General features: G+C 51.9%; 1 protein-coding gene across 3 annotated transcripts in view; it reads right to left on the reverse strand.

Moving 5' to 3' along the window:
* LOC133351691 (plexin-A2-like) overlaps window positions 1–21,222 on the reverse strand; it is a 310,302-nt gene extending 289,080 nt beyond the window's left edge. The window contains exon 1 of one of the 3 annotated variants that reach the window (XM_061567099.1): window positions 20,974–21,222. The gene's annotated coding sequence lies outside the window, so the exon portion shown is untranslated. Of the gene's footprint in view, window positions 1–20,960 lie in introns of all 3 variants that reach the window. The other 2 variants (XM_061567100.1, XM_061567101.1) reach the window with 2 other exon arrangements.
* Between the last annotated feature and the right edge of the window lie 700 nt (window positions 21,223–21,922).

Here is a 21,922-nt window from a genome sequence, read left to right on the forward strand (position 1 = left end):
GGCCCATTCACTCACTAGAGAGTAGAGATCAGCGGAGACGTAGAGCCAGTGGTAATAGGTGTGTAGGTGTGTGTACGTGTGTGTTGGTATGTAGGTGCGTGTGTGTGTATGTGTGTGGGGAGCGGTAGCGTAGTGGGGAGCGGTAGCGTAGTGGTTAGCGCGGCGATCCGAGTTCGATTCCAGCTCACGGCCACTAACACCGGTGATGATTATCTCAACCGGTCCTGGGCCTCCCCTAGGTCGACTCAGCCTCAAATGAACTCCTGGTGCGTTGCGTAAGCATCGCCACTGGGGAGACAAAGGCGGACCTTCATGAGTGCTCGCTGGCAGCACTTGTCGGCAAAAACCTACACAGGGGATCATTGGGGGATCTTTGGGAGATCTTTGGGGGAACGGTGGCACAACGGTCAGCGCACTGCTCTGCGAAGCCAGTGGGCGGGGCTCGATACGCGCTCACGCATATCGGATCGTGGGAATTGTTTTGACCATACTTCACCACGCCGGTCAGTGCAAGGTTCATAATAAAAGGCTAACCACTCCACTACCGATTTTTAATGTAGAAGATGCAGCTACAAGCCCCGTGCATATGACACGCGCGGATTATAGGTAGGGGGCGGGAGGAGGGGGGAGGGGTAAATAAATAATTATTATAAGAATATTAGAATAGTAGTTGTATTATAAATAAATACAAGGGATCGAATAAAGCTGCTGCGAACGAGAAAACGCGGTGGCGAGGATGCAAAAAAAACCCCGAGCTCAGCTGATTAGGATTCAAGGAAGCACGGAGCGGCGGGGAAGAGAGCGCCGAACAATCCATCAGTGACACACGCACACACGCACACACGTTTAGACACACGCACAAGTGAACACACACACGTGAACACACACACGCACACACGTGTAGACACACGCACACGTGAACACACACACGTGAATACACACACGCTGGGCATGCGGGCTACATGACCCAGCCAACGCAGCCTTGCCTGCCGGAGGAGCTCACCGATGGGACTTTGCCCAGATCTTTCAAGGATTTGTGAGCTCCTAACACAATCCAGCCTGGTTAAACCCAGGATGGATCGTAGGCAGGCCAGCCTAAATGTTTCCAACCGGCGAAGATGCTCCATTAGGGGGGTCCACGTTTCCAAGCGTAGAGAAGGGATGGAATGACAGTAGCCGAGAAGACCTGAAGCTTCGTGCAGAGCGACAGACCAGGTAGCTTCCACACAACGTTACGCAACCGATGAAAAGATATTGCCGCTCGACTGATTCGGAGTGAGACCTCTGCTGTTAAACTGGAGCCGGTCATAAGCACACTGCCAAGGTATGGGAAACTCTCCACTCTCTCCACTACTGCCCCATCACCGATTGGGAGTTGTGGGGGTGGAGTGTCCGATGGAAGAAAATACCCAGGCAGGTGCTTAGTTTTGGTGGGGCTGATGGTAAGGCCCCACCTCTTAGTGGCACGCTCCAGTCTCAGCAGCAGCATCTCCAACTCCTCCTCTGAATGAGCAGCTATTACCAAATCATCAGCATACATAACGTGGTTGACCAATAGGGAGCCATCCCTTGATCGCACCCGGGCATCGATCAGCCTCCCATTATATCTGGACCAAATGGAAATTCCCCCGGTACAGCAATTGAAGGCTTCACGAACTACGCGGTCAAAATAGATGTTAAATAATGTGGGAGGTGGAGGACATCCCTGCCGCACCCCAAGGTGTACAGGGAAAGGCTCCGACTCCCGGCCACGTAGTTTTACCCGGGCCCGCTCACCATCATGAAGGTCCTTAATGATCGTGAGCAGAGGGTCAGGGACTCCAAAAGCACGAAGAACAACCCAGAGACCAGGCTTACTGATGGTATCATAGGCCTTGACCAGGTCAATAAAGCAGAGACGTAGGTCTTGTTGGAATTCCCTACATCTCAGCTGTAGCAGACGGACAAAAAATATGGCATCTGTGCAGGACCGTCCTTTCCTGAAACCGCATTGGGGCTCCGCAAGCCCCTCCTCAGCGTGCCTAGCAAGGCGATGTTGAATAATCCTTGCCAGGACCTTTCCCGGCACACTGAGGAGTGAGATGCCCCTGTAGTTGTTACAGTCTATGCGGTCCCCCTTCTTAAAGAGGGGGACCACCAGGGCATCCTTCCAATCCTGCGGAACCTGACCAGTGGTCCAGACTGTTGTTATGATGTCATGTAGGACAGTCTGTGCACAAACGCCACCCTCCCTGAGCATTTCGCTTGGGAGATCATCTCTGCCCGGTGCCTTTCCTAGTCTCAGACTCCGGATCGCCTTCAGTACTTCCTCAACAGATGGCACCTCAGCCAGCCACTCATAGGGGGTGACCTCCTCCAAAATTTGAGGAACCGCAGCCTCAGCAGGGTTATCCCCACTTTGTGCCATTATGTTTTCCTGGCTGAGGGATTTCCCCTCCCCCAGGACCTCACAGAAATGCTCAGCAAATCTGCAAACCTGTTCCTGGGGGTCTGAGATTGGATCACTGTTTTTTCCCCTAATGATGGTAATAGGTGTGGCGCTGCAGGTTACTTTTTTGATGGAATTAAATAGTGATTTGTGATCGCGGGCCACTGAGGCAGACTCCATCTCCTCAGCAACCCGCGACCACCACCCATCCTTGCAGCGCTCTCCGAACCTCCGAGCGAAGGCTGCGGTAAACCTCCTCATTCTCTGACGTGGGATGCTGTAGCCGATGAGAGTGGGCCTGTCGCTTTTTCTCAACTAACCTGAACACCTCCTCTGTCAGCCAGGGTTTCTGGGGAGGTCTGGACCGCGTACCAAAAGCAGCCATTGCAGCTGCATGAGTCACAGTCCTAAACCTCGCCCATTTACCCTCGACATCAGGAGGAGTGGGGTACGATGCCAACCCCAGCTGCAAGCTAACTGAGACCAGGCCACTTTTGGTTTGAATGGGGTCCTGGGTGTACACCCACCACCGAAGTGGAAGAATGGCAGGCGCATCTTACAGATGACTAGTAGATGGTCAGAGGGCAGATCAGCTCCACGGTAGGTCCTGGTGTCAAGGACATGGGCTCGCATCCGCTGGTCCGTCATTATGTAGTCCAGCAGATGTTCTTGCTTGGACCCGGCATGCATCCATGATGTTGTGTGGATGCGCCGATGCCGGAAGAGCGTGTTGGTAATTACAAGCCCATGGGGTGCACAAAAATCTAGCAGCCTCCTACCGTTGTTATTGAGCTGATCTGTCTCATGCCTTCCAATCACTCCAGACCAGGTGCCAGCATCATGACCAACTCGGGCATTGAAGTCACCCAACAAGATGACTCTGTCCCGAGTGGCCACTTTAGCCAGCACCTGTGACAGGAGGTCATAGAAGGCATCTGACTCATCGGCTTTGCCTGCATCCCTCCATGGATGTTCGTCTTCGGTGGGGGCATAAGTAACCACGACCACCACTCCTCGCCTCCGGTTGATGGGAAGGCGAGCCCAAAGAATCCTGGGGCTTTCAGCTTCCCACACCTCACCGCCACGTTCCCACGCCCCCTTCATTCTTTTGTTCAAAAGAAGAGCCACACCCTGTTGTTTGGCAGTCTCCTGCCCCGAGTAGAGGACTGTCCACCACTCATGGTGGCAGGAGCCAGAACCAGTCCACCGGACCTCCTGAATGCCACAGAGATCCAGGCGGTACCGGTCCAGCTCCCGACAAAGGAGTGGCAGCCTCTCCTCCGCAGTGAGCGTTCGAACATTCCACGTGGCTATCCGTAATGGCTTTTCGTTGTTTCTGGAGGAGCCCCGAGGGTGACGATTCAATCTCCTGGCTCCGCCAATTGGGATTTGGCCAGGAGACGTCATAGACGCCTGTCCCCCCGGGGCCTCCGGCACAAGCTTATTTGTTAAAGGTTTATGTTTAATTCGTAGTTTCGTGGTAATTAATTGAAGGTGGAGGGGTTACCAGCCCCTCGCACCCGTCCAGAGCCCCCGTTTAGCCACTGTGGTGGTCACAGATGCCATGAGGGGAGAGGCCAATGAGGCATTGCCCCCCCCCCCCCCGCCCCACAGCACTGTCCACGACAGTGTTGCCCGTCCGGCACCGCGAGGAGATAAGAGGTTGTTTTGCCACACACACACACGTATACACACACACACGTGAACACACACACACGTGAGCTCACACACACGCGTGCACAGGCACACACGTGCACACACACACACGCGTGCACACAAATACAGGCACGCATGTGTACTGTATGTATACACACAAGACAAACATCCGCCGTGTAGCCTTAACAGACTGCTGGGGCAAGTGCTGTTAGCGAGCACCTATGAAGGCCGGCACGGCACACGAGGCATTGCGTGGCCAGCACCACGCACGGCCGCCTTTGTCTCCCTAGTGGCGATGTTTCCACACCACCATCAGCACTGGGGACTCATTTGAGAACACGTCGAGCTAGGGGAAAGCCCAGGACCGCTTAAGATAATCGTCACCGGTGGCAGTGAGCGTGAATCTAATTCGGGTCACATGGTTCGTAGCGCAGGGTGCTAACCGATGTGTCCATGTTGAACTTATTTCGCACCGCACGTAGCCAAACATACTAACCACTACAATAAACGGGGTGTGCGCAGAAATGGACATGCACATTTTACCCTATGTGTGCACACACACGTATGAATCGTATTCATCCTAAAAGTGCCTTATTCTGGCTGGATGAGCCTCGGGCACTGACCAATATGAATCCTGCAAATCCTAAAAAGGAACCGTAAAATGTAGATCACGTTGAGAATATAGATCAATGGAGAACCATTGGGCAGAGGTGTGTGTGTGTGTGTGTACACGTGCATTTGTATACGGGGAGCGGTGGTGCAGATGTTAGTTGCACTACGCTACGAACACCACCAGCCGAGTTCAATTCCCGCTCACGACCAACACCAGTTGCGATTATCTGAACTAGTCCTGGTTCTCCCCTGGGTCGACTCAGCCTCAAATGAATAGCTTGTGCGATGTGTGAACATCGCCACTGGGGAGAGCAAGGCGGTCGGGCGTGGTGTTGGCCACCCATCACCTCGTGTGTCCTGTCGGCCTTCACAGATGCTCGCTAACAGCACTTGCCCCTACAGATTATTAAAGGCTACACGGGTAATCTTTGTTTTGTGTGTGGGGGGAGGGCTGTGATTCTGCGCGACAAAACCGGTCATCTGAGTTCAATTCCTGGCCACGGCTAACAATTAGCGTCGAGTGCTCTCTGAGCAGGCTGGAGTGTGTGTCATATGGTGAGTGTGGTGTGTGTGTTATGGTGAGTGTGGTGTGTTATGGTGAGTGTGGTGTGGGTATTATGGTGAGTGTGGTGTGTATGTTTTGGTGAGTGTGGTGTGTGTGTTATGGTGAGTTTGGTGTGTGTGTTATGGTGAGTGTGGTGTGTGTTATGGTGAGTGTGGTGTGTGTGTTATGGTGAGTGTGGTGTAGGTGTTATGGTGAGTTTGGTGTGTGTGTTATGGTGAGTGTGGTGTGTGTTATGGTGAGTGTGGTGTGTGTTATGGTGAGTGTGCTGTCTTAAATTTGAGCGTCCTGGCCCTGTCGCTACACTGGACAAGGTGTTTATTTGAGGCTGGGTCGACCTAGAGGAGACACAGGCTGTCGCTCTTAGGATCTACATCATGCACATGCAGCCCGTGGATAAAGTGTGAAGGTGCTAATGACATTCACACCGGGAGTTCGTGATGATGATGATGGTTAAAGATGGTTATGATGATGATATTGATGATCGCGACATCATTGATTTCGGTTCAGATGATAAGGATGATGATGAATTTAATCTTAATTGAATTGATGATAATAATGTTTACGTACGTGAAGTCTTATAATGAAAATGACATTGATAATTATTACATCGACGGTGGGTTTAGTGATTGATTCATTGATGATGATAAAAGTAATGATGATAATATTGATGGGATAATGATCCCGACAGTAACAACAATGGTGCTGCTGCTGATGATAATGACATCACCGATGGGGTTGCAGATTACAATACCGAGGACGATAATTTGGAACTGCGCCGAGTTAATTCATCATCATCATCTCACCCTTCCCAACGAGCGGAGGGCAGTAACCCACAGAGACGGTTACACAGCGCACAGCGAGACACACACACACAGAGAGAGAGAGGCAAAGAGCGAGAAGACTAGGACAAGAAGAACAGGCGACAGCTAGACGGAGAGAGCTAATAGAGAGAGTGGGACAGAATACCAGACGAGAGAGAGAAAGAGAACGGGGAGAGCCAGGGAGAGCAAGAAGAAGAGGCGAGAGAGACGGAGGGGAGGACGAAGAGAGGGATCGAATGAGGACAAACAGCAGCACACACCGTTCTTTTCACAGTCGGCGGGGTGGCTTGGGGCGGTGAGAAAATGGGAGGAGCATTGAATCCCATCTTCAAGACGTCCAACTTTTCACGTGAGATGTGCGATGTTGCACGCATACGCGAAGACAAAGATCCCCCGTGTAGCCTTAAAAGGCTTTTGGGGCAATTGCTGTGAGCGAACGCCTATGAAGGCCGGCACAGTACGCGAGAGGCTGGGTGACAGGCACCACGCACGACCACCTTTGTCTCCCTACTGGCGATGTTTATAGAACGCACCAGGTATTCATTTGAGGCTGAGTCGACCTAAGTGTGGGCCAACATCCGATTCGGATAATCGTGACTGGTGTTGGCCCTGAGCGGGAATCGAACTCGGGACTCCCGGTTCGTAGCGCAACTCGATAAAACGCTACGCCACCGCTCCCCCCGCACAGACACAAAGACAAAGATCCCCCGTATAGCCTTAACAGACTGTAGGGGCAAGTGCTGTTAGCGAGCACCTATGAAGGCCGGCACGGTACACGAGGGGGTGGGTGGCCAACACCACGCCCGATCGCCTTTGTCTCCCCAGTGGCGATGTTTTTACACACCGCACCAGGTACTCATTTGAGGCTGAGTCGACCTAGGGGAGGCCCAGGACCGGTTCAAATAATCGTCACTGGTGTTGGCCGTGAGCGGGAATCGAACCCGGGTCGCCGGGTTCGTAGCGCAGCGCGCTAACTGCTACACTACCGCTCCCCACACACACATACATACACACACACATGCACACATACGTACACACATGCATACGTGTGCAGCCCTCCTGTCAATCCACTGCTGGATGAACGCCATTCCTACGCCGTGCGAGTCGTGCGAGGTTTATTTGACCATACTTCACCGCGCCGGTCACCCACCTTTGCGAGCACTCCATCACTCGTTCGTCGCGCTGCGCACCGTGCCTCTCTCGCCGCGACGCCGCGCCGACGTTTCACCCAAGTTCATTCATTTAGTTCAAGTTCAAGTTCATTGAATCGGGTGCAACCGCAACATACAAAAAAACTAAAACATAAACAAGAAAACATCTTAAAGTGAATATGTACAAACAGAACCCCCCCCCCCCCTATCCCGCCCCCCCCTCCTCTCCCGGGGCACATTCTGAACTTCTCTTGCACGGTGTCCATGCCGCAGCCTGCGCGCGAGCCACGGGGCTCTCGGCTGTGTGATCCGCGCGCGTTGCCCGTCGCGGTGTCTCGCGCGGCCGCAAGTCCCTTGCGGGACAAATCTCCGACTCGCCCGGACGAGGATTAATCCAATTAAGGGCTAACAGAGTGTTGTCGAGGCCTCCGTAGTTTTTTGACCTAGTTATCAACTTGTCAAGACTCATTCATAGCGGCGGGTTTGAGGGAAATTACTTTCTAATTGATTAAACGCGGACGGGAAAAACATGCGTGGGTGGGTGCGTGCGTGCGTGCGTGCGTCCGTGTGTGTAGTGTAGTGGGGAACGGTAGTGTAGCGGTTAGCGCGCTGCGCTATGAACCTGGCGACCCGGGTTCGATTCCCGCTCACGGCCAACACCAGTGACGATTATCTGAACCGGTCCTGGGCCTTTCCTAGGTCGACTCAGCCTTAAATGAGTACCTGGTGCGGTGTGTAAACATCGCCACTAGGGAGACAAAGGCGGTCGGGCGTGGTGCTGGCCACCGACCCCCTCGTGTACCGTTCCGGCCTTCATAGGTGCTCGCTAACAGCACTTGCCCCTACAGTCTGTTCAGGCTATACGGGGGATCTTTGTCTTTGTAGTGTAGTGTGTAGTGTAGTGTCGCGGTTAACGCTACGAAACCCGGCCACCCGATTTCGATTCCCGCTCACGGCCAACACCGGTGACGATTATCTGAACCGGTCCTAGGTCGACTCAGCCTCAAAATGAGTACCTGGTGCGGTGTGTAAACGTTGCCACTAGGGAGACAAAGGCGGCCGGGCGTGGTGTTGGCCACCCATCCCCTCGTGTGCCGTGCCCGTGCCGGCCTTCACAGGTGCTCGCTAACAGCACTTGCCCCAACAGTCTGCTAAGGCTATGCGGGGGATCTTTGTTTTATTTTTTCGGGTGGGGAGCGGTAGCGTCGTGGTTAGAACTGCGCTCTAACCAAAAGCGTTTGACTCCCACTCAGGGATAACAGCCGTCGTGGATATCCGAACCTGTTCCTGGACAACCCCCTAGGAGGTTGACGCAACCTCAAGTGACTTCCTGGCGCAGTGTGTAAACATCGCATCAACGCCGGGGAGACAAAGGCGGCCGGGTTTGACAGAGCACTTGCCCCCAATCAGTGGCACCCTCAACAGGCTAGACGGGGAATCTCCGCGCGCCCTTCACAGCACGCGCAGAGAGATGGGATATTGCCCGAAGAGTCGTCCGTTATTATGGAAATAAAACAATTCAGGCCAAAGTCTTCTTGATCATTGCGTTGAGTGCTGTTCTTGTTATTAGTTGTGCGTGTGCACCACTGCCAACGCAGCAAGTGCAGCGGCATTGCCTGTACATAATTTGCCTACTATGGTCATCTTCGTTTGCTCGCGTGGCTTTGCGTTTTTTGTTTTCTTTAAATCTGTGGGTTCAATTTCGTGGTGTAAGCATTGCATTACTTTTTAATGAGCAGTAAGTGTTGGGAAAAACGCTGAGGGACTGTCAGCGTGAAAGCGCGCGTGTGTGTGTGTGTGTGCCTACAGCCCATGCTCACGGCCAACACCAGTGACGATTATCTGATTCAGTACTGAGCCTCCCCTAGGTTGACTCAGCCTCAAATAAGTACCCGTGTAAACATCGCCACTGGGGAGACAAAGGCGATCGGGTGTGGTGCTGGCCACCCACCCGCTCATTTACCGTGTCGGTCTTCATAGGTGCTGCTCGCTAACAGCACTTGCCCGAACAGTCTGTTAAGGCTATACGGGGGGTCTTTGTCTTTGTCTGCCAACAGCCCAAATGATTTTCGCGCGCGCATTCAATCCATGGGGACAAAGGGGAGGTGAATTCACACGGCACGTGGGTGGAGTGATGATGGAGTGATGGTGGAGTGATGGTGGAGTGGTGGTGGAGTGGTGGAGTGATGGTGGAGTGGTGGTGGAGTGGTGGAGTGATGGTGGAGTGATGGTGGAGTGGTGGTGGAGTGGTGATGGAGTGGTGATGGAGTGGTGGTGGAGTGATGGTGGAGTGGTGGTGGAGTGGTGATGGAGTGGTGATGGAGTGGTTATGGAGTGGTGGTGGAGTAGTGGTGGAGTGGTGATGGAGTGGTGATGGAGTGATGTGGAGTGGTGATGGAGTGGTGGTGGAGTGGTGATGGAGTGGTGATGGAGTGGTTATGGAGTGGTGGTGGAGTGGTGGTGGAGTGGTGATGGAGTGATGTGGAGTGGTGGTGGAGTGGTGGTGGAGTGGTGATGGAGTGGTGATGGAGTGGTGGTGGAGTGGTGATGGAGTGATGGTGGAGTGGTGGTGGAGTGATGATGGAGTGATGGTGGAGTGATGGTGGAGTGGTGGTGGAGTGATGATGGAGTGGTGGTGGAGTGGTGGTGGAGTGATGGTGGAATGATGATGGAGTGGTGGTGGGGTGGTGATGGAGTGATGGTGGAGTGATGGTGGTGTGATAGTGGAGAGATGATGGAGTGATGGTAGAGTGATGATGGAGTGATGGTGGAGTGGTGGTGGAGTGATGGTGGAGTGGTGGTGGAGTGATGGTGGAGTGGTGGTGGAGTGATGGTGGAGTGATGGTGGAGTGGTGGTGGAGTGATAGTGGAGTGATGGTGGAGTGGTGGTGGAGTGGTGATGGAGTTATGGTGGAGTGATGGTGGTGTGATAGTGGAGTGATGATGGAGTGATGGTAGAGTGATGATGGAGTGATGGTGGAGTGGTGATGGAGTGGTGATGGAGTGATGGTGGAGTGATGGTGGAGTGGTGATGGAGTGGTGATGGAGTGATGGTGGAGTGATGGTGGAGTGGTGATGGAGTGGTGATGGAGTGATGGTGGAGTGATGGTGGAGTGGTGGTGGAGTGATGGTGGAGTGATGGTGGAGTGGTGGTGGAGTGATGGTGGAGTGGTGGTGGAGTGGTGGTGGAGTGATGGTGGAGTGATTGTTGAGTGGTGGTGGAGTGGTGATGGAGTGATGATTGAATGATGATGTAACGATGACGGAGCGATGCAACTTCATTGTGGATTTATAAAGCGCATGAGCCAACTTTACGTTACAGGACATGTAATGATTCAACGTTGATTCATGCTTTGTGCAATATTTCCTTTTTTCTCGCGCGATGCGGTTGTTTTTGCACAGATTTCTCTTCGCCTCCTTGCTGTGACTTTATTATTTCTTCGTCTGCGCTCTCATTGTTTCGGTCACCCAGGTCACACTCCTGAAAAAGCGACCCATCCAGTACAGAAGAGTTTTCTCTGATTCTCACGTGGATAAACTAGGTACGTAGATTGCTTGGGAAGGCATTTATCAAGCAGCCGATCGACCACAGCTGATGACGATGATGATGACCGATGCTACAGGCAAGAGCTGACTACAAAGGTGGCTCGGATTGCAAGTGCCGCTTATTGGACTGAAACTTTGTGATGTCGCAAGCATTGATGATGATTGCGAACGGATACATTTTTTAGTTATTAAAGATTGTGCACGTGTAACGAATTAAAACAAATCAAAGCCAATGATTCTATCGGTTCAAAGACTGCTCAGGAGACGGTGGGAAACGACTATTAACTCGATTAGCCACAAAAAACCTGGTAGCGGTAATTCCACATCACCATGGCAGGGACCAGTCTATCCTTGGGGGGCACGCTTTGGAAGCAATGGGTTGGTACAGTGGTTTGGTGACGATATTATCACCTAATTGTGGGGGGGGAGAGGGGGGGGTCGGCAATCGGCCAGGTCGGGCACCCCTAATATTTGATTTGCGCGATTTGCAGAAGCCGGAAGTTACCGCTCTAATTAAATCCAAACTGGGACGTGGTGCGTAAGTGAAAGCACTTTCGCAAAATTAAATGTTAACCGCGTTTTAAAGAAGCTTTTATTCTTTTTACACTGCCGCTGTTGAAAACATCTCATCGTGGTGACTGCTAAGAGGGGGGGGGGGTGGGCAACTCGTCGCTTTGGCCACCAGGGCAGAGAGGGGGGGGCAAGGCACCCCCTGCCCCCCCCCCTTTCCCTCCCAACCCCCGCGCTAGTTACGCGACTGGGTTGGTGGAACAGTGGAGATTTGTGAAACGATCCAAAACTCGGCTGGGTGACAAGGCAGTGGTCAGGAGATGGCAGTACAAGTCGGTGGGTTCGTGAACCCATCTGTGTGGATCTTTGGGCACTATCCCATTTGCTGTGCGTGGTGGGTGTTCTCAGGCTAGGGCGACCCCCCCCCCCCCCCCAACACTAAACAACACCACTCTCTTAATTTTGGAGCTTTCGTGACTGCAGGAATTATTCTTTGGTTTTTTCAGTAAAGTCACGTATTATTTTATCTTTATAGTATGCTATTATTTAATTTATTATTTTATCTTTATGTATGCTATTATTTCATTTATTATTTTATCTTTATAGTATGCTATTATTTAATTTATTATTTTATCTTTATAGTATGCTATTATTTAATTATTATTTTATCTTTATAGTATGCTATTATTTAATTTATTATTTTATCTTTATACGTGACTTTACCGAAAAAAACAAAGAATAACACCACTCTCATCTTCTTGGTTCTTTCGGTAAAGTCACGTAGAATGGAAATAATAAAATAATAAAAATAAAACATAATAAAATAATTCTCACGACGTTTCGGCCACAACGCAAGCAGCCGTCCTCAGGTGGAGAACAGGTCTGTCGAGAAGACAGAGTCTGACAGACCTGTTCTCCACCTGAGGACGGCTGCGTGCGTTGTGGCCGAAACGTCGTGAGAATTATTTTATTATGTTTTATTTTTATTATTTTATTATTTCCATTCTACGTGACTTTACCGAAATAACCAAGAAGATGAATCCCTGCAGTCACAAAAGCTTTAAATCGAAACCACTCTGATCATTATCTTAATTGAGAAATGTGCCGAACATCTCGATGCAAAACTCGCTTGAGTCAAATTCCAGTCATTCTACCTCCCTGATCACTCGCCTGCTCTGGCCTCTCTATGTGCTACGAAAAAGAGCCATTGCTCGAGCCGTCCAGCTATCATGTAACTTTCGGTGTCATTAACGAATGCGTTGATGTTCGTTCATATGTATGTTGAACTTCTTTCGCACCGTACGTAGCCAACCGCGGATAATCGGCGGTGCGTTGGGGAAGGACAACAAACTAAAGACAAAAGGCAGTTTGCAATCTGGATTTAAAAGTTCCATAGCTCCCAGTGGCTGCCTAACATCGGGAGGAAGAACGTTCCAGACTGCCGCAGAAGCGCATCTGAAAGCGCTGCGCGATGCGGTGACCACCGCCGTCTTTGTTCGATGGCTAGCAGCCAAAAGCGGCCGCTGCTGTGAGGATAACCGCAGTTCGCGTGGCCGTTTACGCTCCTTGACGAGATCGGCGAGGTAAATTACGTGTAAAATGTATTCGAATATACTCTCTCGTATATAAATATAGCTGTTACAGAGCTGCGAATTACGTGACGAGACAGGAACACGCGCAAGGGGAGAACAAACGCACATAAGGGAACGTTACGGATGACTTAAATCACACACACACACACGTGTTCTTGGGGAAGACACATCCATGAAGCCAGAAGGTTCCGTGAAGATGGCTCACTTCCCGAAACGTCGCCTATTGTGCAATCGTTCTATTGAAGGCCGCAGTGTTGTGATGAGAAGGAAACTGGCACTGTTTGGCCACATATGTAGGGTGGACAACAACAGGGACGTTAAAAGTGTGCTGGTAGAAACATAGACGGCTTCGGAAAGAGCGGACGACCTAACAGAGTTTGGCTTGGCGACGTCATCAGAGAGTGGTGCCAGAGAGAGATGTGGCACACGACTTGAGCGTATTGGCACAAGGCAGAGAGGGAAAGTGAAACACAAAGGACGAAATGTGCAGTGGACACTTACGGGGGCTATCTGCTCGTGGATCGTGACGATGATGATCATTTCGATGTAAAGCTTTCGTGACTGCAGGGATTCATATTCTTGGTTCTTTCGGTAAAGTCACGTAGAAGGGAAAAAATAAAATAATAAAATATTGTTTAATATTTTTATTATTTTATTTTATATATGATGATGATATTGTTGGCGGATGTGTTGAGTGTTGCTGCTATTGTTGTTGTTGTTATAGCTAGACGCAATGATGGCCGATGGTCGAGACTAAGCACGGAGTGGCAGGCAGGCAGCCAAAGGAGGGGAGAACACGGCCTGGAGAACGTCACACCGCGGAGATGGAGCTATAGAAATCGACTCCTGTACGAATAGGCCAGATTCCAAAGGCGCATTGCACGAGCGTGGGCGGTGGGTGAGGGTTTATGCGGAGAGCTTTGTCATCCAGCAAGTAGATAAATGGTGGATGCGATATATTCATAATCAACGTGTTTGGGTTAGATCGCGTTATTTATAAATGTGTCGTAACCCTCCACCACCCGACACGGCCAATCAGCAAAAAAGTGTCACGTTGACAAAAGACAAATAGTTCACTGCTTTAGCCCACCGGTGTGTTGAAGCGTGAAACCACAACATTTATAAAAAAAAATGTGTCAATGTAAATGTTGTGGTTTCACGCTTCAACACACCGGTGGGCTAAAGCAGTGAACTATTTGTCTTTTGTCAACGTGACACTTTTTTGCTGATTGGCCGTGTCGGGTGGTGGAGGGTTACGACACATTTATATATAACGCGATCTAACCCAAAAACGTTGATTATGATTAACATTGGTCGCGAAAGCCTACGTGTTAAGCAGATGCGATATATATGTACCTAGGTGTTTATCAAAGACCAGCCAGGACGCGTCTTATCGCGTCGATGCGTGACTGTCATTTACAGACTCAGCGAGTATTGATCCGCACCGGAGGAATCCGATGAGCTATAAAGCTCTATCTATTTTTCCGCAGACGTTCCAGTAGTCGGGTTGGGCGCTGGCCGATGCCCAACACTGCATGGAAAGGCGTCCCGTGGCGCCAGATCCTCGCAAGCTAAGCGAGCGTTGAGCCTGCACGTGAGAGAGTGCTGGACCATGAGCGAGCGCCGTGCATAGCAAAGAGCTGACACGCGCAGCTGCGAAGGTTTTAGGTTGTGGGAGGAGTAGCAGAGTTTGGGGGCAGGGGCAAAGCAGCGTTAAACCTCGTCACTATGCCCCTACCTCGACACTTTCATCGCCTTCTTGGTTCTTTCGGTAAAGTCACGTAGAATGGAAATAATAAAATAATTAAAATAAAACACAATAAAATAATTCTCACGACGTTTCGGCCACAACGCAAGCAGCCGTCCTCAGGTGAAAAACAGGTGTGTCGAGAACAGGTCTGTCGAGAAGACAGACTTGTTCTTCACCTGAGGACGGCTGCTTGCGTTGTGGCCGAAACGTCGTGAGAATTATTTTATAATGTTTAATTTGTATTATTTCATTATTTCCCTTCTACGTGACTTTACCGAAAAAACCAAGAAGATGAATCCCTGCAGTCACGAAAGCTTTTAATCGAAACATAAAAATGTTTTATTTTTATTATTTTATTACTTCCATTCTACGTGACTTTACCGAAAGAACCAAGAAGATGAATCCCTGCAGTCACGAAAGCTTTAAATCGAAACATAAAAATGTTTAATTTTTATTATTTTATTACTTCCATTCTACGTGACTTTACCGAAAGAATCAAGAAGATGAATCCCTGCAGTCACGAAAGCTTTAAATCGAAACTTTCGTCGACGTCTATGTCTTCTCTCGTCCCCGTCGCCAACCGCAGTCCGTGCTGCCACCGAAAAGCATCGTTGTGGGGAAGTATGGTCGTCAAGACGCTGTGAAGGAGGTGAGAGCCACGCGCCGCCTGCCGATCATCTCCACCCACGGTGGACCGCCACTTGTGTTGGGTGGACAGAGGCGGAGGGGGGGGTATTTGAACCCCCCCCCCCCGGCACGCGACCCCTTAGGGGCGCCGCAGTGGCGAGATGTTAACTACCTCGCCCGGTATACAGGAGGTCGTGAGTTCGATCCAGACCCCGACGCCTGCTGCTGAATATTTGGAGTTTGCGTGTCTCTGTCATCATCATCACGGTGGCTAGGAGATGTTAACTACCTCGCCTGGTGTACGGGAGGTCGTGGGTTCGATCCCGACGCCTGCTGCTGTATATTTGGAGTTTGTGGTGTGTGTCTGTCATCATCATCACGGTGGCTAGGAGATGTTAACTACCTCGCCTGGTGTACAGGAGGTCGTGGGTTCGATCCAGACCCCGACGCCTGCTGCTGAATATTTGGAGTTTGCGGTGTCTCTCTGTCATCATCATCACGGTGGCTAGGAGATGTTAACTACCTCGCCTGGTGTACGGGAGGTCGTGGGTTCGATCCCGACCCCGACGCCTGCTGCTGTATATTTGGAGTTTGCGGTGTCTCTCTGTCATCATCATCACGGTGGCTAGGAGATGTTAACTACCTCGCCTGGTATACGGTAGGTCGTGGGTTCGATCCCGACCCCGACGCCCGTGTAGTTGGAGTCTGCGTGTGTCTCCCCGTGGTCGCGTGGATTTTTCTCCGGGGTCCTCCGTGTTTTTCCCCTCCACATTTCGAATCGACATCAAGCGATGAGAGCATTTGGCTGCTGCAAATTTCCACGCGATGATAATGTTGATGATCAGCCGCTTCGTTGAGCTATCATTTGTGGCCAGGTCGCTCCTGAAAAAGAGCTACACAGCTCATTGGGCCTTACCTGGTAAAATATAAAACGTATACAGTTTCAACTGCCGCGCCAGGAGATCGATCATGTTGGGCAGCGCTCGCAAGTGACATCGACGCAGTGAATGTCGAAATCGTCTCTGTGGTGAGCTGTGCCCGCGGGCCTTGAGTGAATGTGCTCGTGTCTTAAACATGCTTTATGACTGCTGCGCTTTTAATTAAATGCGTTACGACTGAGAGAGAAGAGAGAGGCGCGGGTGGGGGTGAAGAGAGAGAGAGAGACAGAGAATAGAGAGAGAGAAGAGACTATCTGAAGAGAAGAGAGGAACAAATAACTCTTTCACGCCTTTTACACAAATGAATAAGGCGACTGAGATTGTAGAAGAGCGACCACACACACAACAAAAGACAAAGATCCCCCGAATGGCCTCTCGCGGACTGATGGGGCAAGTGCTGTTCGCGAGCTCCTACGAATGCCTGCACTGCACATGATAGAGGGTGGTGTGGTCAACATCACGCCCGACCGACCGCCTTTGTCTCCCCGGCGCTGGATGTTTACTGCACGCACTGGGTATGCGTTTGAGGCTGAGTCGACCGAGGTTCAGGCCCCGGGACCGGTTCAAATATTAGTCACCGATGTTGGCCTTGAGCTGGAAATTGAACTCGGGGTCGCCGCGGTCGCACCCCCAGCGCGCTCACCACTACACCATCGCTCCCCACTACACCATCGCTCCCCGCTATCGGTATACGACAAGGTATCACACGCGCACCAAACCAAAGACAAAGATCCCCCGTGTAACCTTGAACAGACTGTCGGGTCAAGTTCCCTTAGCGAGCACTTATGAAGGCCAAAGCGGCAAACGAGGGGATGGGTGGCCAGCTCCGAGCGCCGGCAGCCTTTGTCTCCCCAGTGACGATGTTTACACACCACCATCAGCACCACATACACATTTGAGGTTGAGTCGACCTAGGGGAGGCCCAGGACCGGTTTTGGCCGTGAGCCGGTATCGGGTTCGCAGCGCAGCGCGCTAACCGCTGCACTACCGCTCCTCACAACGCACACACGCACTAATCTCGTACCACACACACACACTGATCTCTCTCTCCCGTACACTAATCTCTCACACATACGCACGTGGGAAAGCTGACTTGGCAGAAAACTAACCCTCCCCTCCCCACGCGCGTTATACTTCACGATCTGTCTCCAACAGACGTATGCCCCGCAAGTTTCTCGCAAGCGTGCCAATGCGATCCATGAGCTCGCTCGCAATGCTAAGCGATGGTCAGGAATATCATCCCACGACCGCCTTCCTGGCATGCTGTTCTGGCCTCAATAGGTGCTCGACTCACAACACTTGGCCGCCCACAGCCTACCCGCGTTCGCACGCGTGTTGAACTTTTTTCGCACCCTACGTAGGCAAACCCGCGCTAATCGGGGGTGCCGGGGAAGGACAGCAAGCGTGTGGTACAGGAGTAGTTTTGGTACGCTGCTCATAAGAGGGAGTTATGGACAATCAAATATGAATTTATTTTAAAAAAGCATCGTTCAATCGGGGTGATAAACGTGAACAAATATTGCAATGATGTACGCACGCTTGCCATTGTCATCGAGAGAGATGTATAAAGAGGAACACGTGGAATTGCGAGTTAAGAATAACATCATCACCATCATCATTCAAATTGTTAAGAAGAGTCATTGGGGGATGGGGGAGGTGCATGGGCAAAAGAACTCGTCACGGCTAAGAGGAGTCGGGAACGAGAGCCGACGGTCGAGGCGCATAACAGAGTGGCAGCCAAAGGGAATGGGTGATACGTCCACCGAGGAGATGGAGCGATGGAACGAGTTCGCGTGCCTGTAACTGGGTGAAGCGTCAGAGGCGGGCGCAGCGGGGGCAGCTTTTGGAGAACGCTTCGGCGTTATCATCCAGCCGTGAAGAATTACACACTGCCCGCTCGCTATGAAGGCGCAGTTAACGGCGATTGATCTCGTGCGAGTCGTCGTCGCAATATCCGCTCGGCGTTGTCTCTCATCAATTCATAGCACGCATCATTGCTATTCACGCTCATCACGAAGAGCACACGCGCACGCAACGAAGGCAAATATTCCCCGTGTAGATGCGGGTTTTTTTTTTAAACGCGCTCTCTGGGCAAAGCGGTGTTAGCCAGCACCTATTAAAAGCCGGCACAGCGCACGAAGGCGATGGTGTAGTCAAGCAGCACCAAGACCGGCTACCCTTGTCTCTCCCCCCCTCCCCTCCCACCACCGAGGCCAGTAATCGAACTCGGGTCGCCGGGTTCGTAACGCAGCGCGCTAACCACTACACTACTGCTCTCCACATACGCTTCCATGTACACACGAACACGCGCGTATCACAGTCGAATGTGTTGTGTGGTGTGTAGGTGCTCGCTTATGAACTGTTTGTTCATGAGATAAAGAACATTATTGCGTGTCTTTGTCTTCGTCTGTGTTACTGGCGTGTAACAGATTAGCTGTATGTACCATACCGATGTGTGTGTGTGTGGACTGTTCTAAGTGTATTCGTGTGTGTACTAGTGTGTACTGATGTTCACACGGCGAATGATAGCTTCGTAAAAATACAAAGATCCCCCCCCCGTATAGCCTGAACAAACTGTTGGGGGAAATGCCTTGAGCGAGCACCTATGAAGGCCGGCACGGCACAAAAGGGGGGGGGGTGGATAACCAGCACTACGCCCGGCCGCCTTTGTCTCCCCAGTGGCGATGCTTTACACATCAAACCGAAAAAACTAATTTGAGGCTGGGTCGACCTAGGCGAGGCTCAGGATCGGTTCACGCGATCGGCACTGGCGTTGGTTGACCGTGAGCGGGAATCGAACTCGGGGTTTTCGTAGCCGAGCGCTCTCACCACTGCGCTACCGCTCCCCCAGGTATCCGCGTATGCGCTGCGCGGTCTGTGATTGGCGGCAGCGGTGCGTGCATGGGGGAGCGGTGGCGCGCTGGTTAGCGCGCTACGCTTCGAACCGGGCGACTCGAGTTCGATTCCCGCTCACGACCAATAAAAGTGACGATTATTTTTAACTTTTGCCGGACCTCCCCTCGGTCGAGTCAGCTTTGAACGAGTGCCTGGTGCGATGCGTAAAGCATCGCCACTTGGGGGGGGGGGGGGGGGAGACAAAGGCGGCCGGGCGTGGTGTTAGCCACCCAACTCCTCGTGTGCCGTGCCAGGCATTCAGAGGTGATCGCTAACAGCGCTTGCCCCCAATAGTCTGGTAACAGTACCGCCCCAACAGTGCACACAGATGCTCCTCCACACGGACGACGATCTTTGTGCACGAGCCTGCCTGTTCTAGCGTGTGTGCACTCACGTGTACTCGTTTGTGTGTGTGTGCTAACGTATGTGTGTTTGCTACTTTGTGAATGTGCTAAATGTATGTGTCAGTGTGTGCATTCGTACGTGTATATGAGTATGTGCATGTGCTAGCGTATGCACTGGTTATCTGTGTATGGTACTACTACGTGCATGTGCGAGTGTATGTACTGGCGTATACACCAGTATGTGTGTGCACTAACGTATGCTGGCGTGTCTGCTAGTGTGGTTATACCAACCAGCATGTGTCGGTACTAATAGCACATGTACGAATACGCACACACAAGTCCGTCTGGGTATGCGTACGCGTGTGTGGAAGCACCCAGTGACCCAAGACAGCTGCCGCTACTAGCGACACGTACTTGCGAGAGAGACGCGACGGGAGGAGGAGGATGAGATGGAGATGACCGAGAAACCTTGGCAGCGAATAGCAGCGGCGGCGGCAGCAGCAGCAGCTCGTTGTGAGCTCGCACTTAGGGAGCGAAGCGTACAATGCCCGTGTCTGGCCCGCGTTATCACTTTCGTTCAGCCGCTTAGAATTTGACTCCAGAATTCACTCAACGGGAGCCATTCATCGCCCCCGGGATCAGATAATGTGTGAAAACGACAACCTACAAATTGCCCGGTGCAATTTCTCTCTTGGTGTCTGTCTCCCTGTCTCGCTTACTCTCTCTACATATATATTGTAACGCACACACACTCATAATACACACGTGTGTGTGTGCGTGTGCTGTTTTAGTGGGGAGCGGTAGTGTAGCGGTTAGCGCGCTGCGCTATGAACCCGGCGACCCGGGTTCTATTCCCGCTCACGGCCAACATCAGTGACGATTATCAGAACCGGTCCTGGGCCAGGTGCCTGGTGCGATGTGTAAACATCGCCACTGGGGAGACAAAGGCGGTCGGGCGTGGTGCTGGCCACCCACCCCCTCGTGTACCGTTCCGGCTTCCATAAGTGCTCGCTAACAACACTTGCCCCGACAGTCTGTAAAGGTTATACGGGGGATCTTTGTCTTTGTGCTGCTGTACGTGTATGTATATAACCGCGTGTGAGTATGTGTGTATGTTATGCGTGTCAAGCTGCTATACTTTCCCCTCTCGCTGTCAGCTATAGCCCCTACTCAATCACGCACCTATAAGGACGTAGGTGTGTGTGTGTGGGAATGAAAATGACTCAATTGAGATTATAACGCGCCAATCATCGCCCCTTACCGGCAGACTAATGCCTCGTGTCACCCGTGCAAATGAGACTCATCCTGATCCCTTGAGTTCTTACTTGGCTAAACAAACGAATACCCGCGCGTGCGTGTCAGTGTGTGTGCGTGCGTGCATGCGTCCATATGCACGCGTGCCAACATCCCATTCATACTGCCCCCTCTAAAATCACACGCAGTACAAATGAATGAATGGATATTCACCACGTGTGTGCGTGTACAGCGTGTGTATATGTCCGTATGTACGTGCGTACATACATACCCCGTGTACCCACCTCCTACGATATCCACAGCGCCGTCCCGCTCAGACACGCACACACGTGTGCCGCAAGAGAGAATGAATGAAGGCACCACGTGTGCGTCTTCGTGTGCGCGCGTTATCAGCGCTTTGTGTGTATGCCACCGCGCGTGTGTCGAGCTACCGCTACTATGCACGCCGACTGGCACACACGCACACACACACGTGCCTGGCACGCACCGGCAGCCTTCTGCCTCCTCCTCCTCCTTGTCGCCTTTGCCGTTTGACGCCGACAGCCCCAATGCACGGACAACGAAAGCGACGCGCGGCCAGGCAGCTGGGTGGAGCTTTCTTATCCGACGCCTCGCCATTGGCCGGAGAGGCGGTTTGGGTGGTGGTGGTGGTGGTGATGGAGGGAGGTGGTGGTGGTCATGGAGGGAGGTGGTGGTGATGGAGGAGGGAGGGAGGAGAGTGGAGGGAGGAGGGCAGTGGTGGTTGTGGAGGGAGGAGGGAGGCTGTAAAGGGAGGGAGGGTGGTGGTAGTGGTAGAGGGGGGAGGTGGTATTCGTTGCACGTGCTTAGTCAGACGAAACCAAAAATGCGATCAAAATGTGTCAAGACCGTATTCTGCAACGTAGTGAGACCGCTGCTGTTGCTGATAATAGTAAACCGCTGCGTCTGTGTACAACCGTCTATGTGAATCAACCGCTGGATGGATTAAGGTCTTTCAGTGATCAGGGTGGAGAGAGAGGGGGGGGGGTGGTTTCTTGACTATATTTAACCACGCTGGTTAATGATAATAATAATACGGGTTGGTGAAGGGTGGCGACGGGGAAGGTGGAGTGGCAGAACTGGGTGTAATATTACTCGTCGCTGAACTTACAGCCGCGACCGGAAATCGCGCTCAGGAAGACGGAATTGGCATTGCGGTGCGCTAACCACTGCGCCACCGCTCCACTCTTGATCATAGCGGTGGTGGCGTTAGCT

The sequence above is a fragment of the Lethenteron reissneri genome, chromosome 38 (genome assembly GCF_015708825.2).
Source record: "Lethenteron reissneri isolate LAM-NWPU_2019-01 chromosome 38, ASM1570882v1, whole genome shotgun sequence".
Classification (NCBI taxonomy): domain Eukaryota; kingdom Metazoa; phylum Chordata; class Hyperoartia; order Petromyzontiformes; family Petromyzontidae; genus Lethenteron; species Lethenteron reissneri.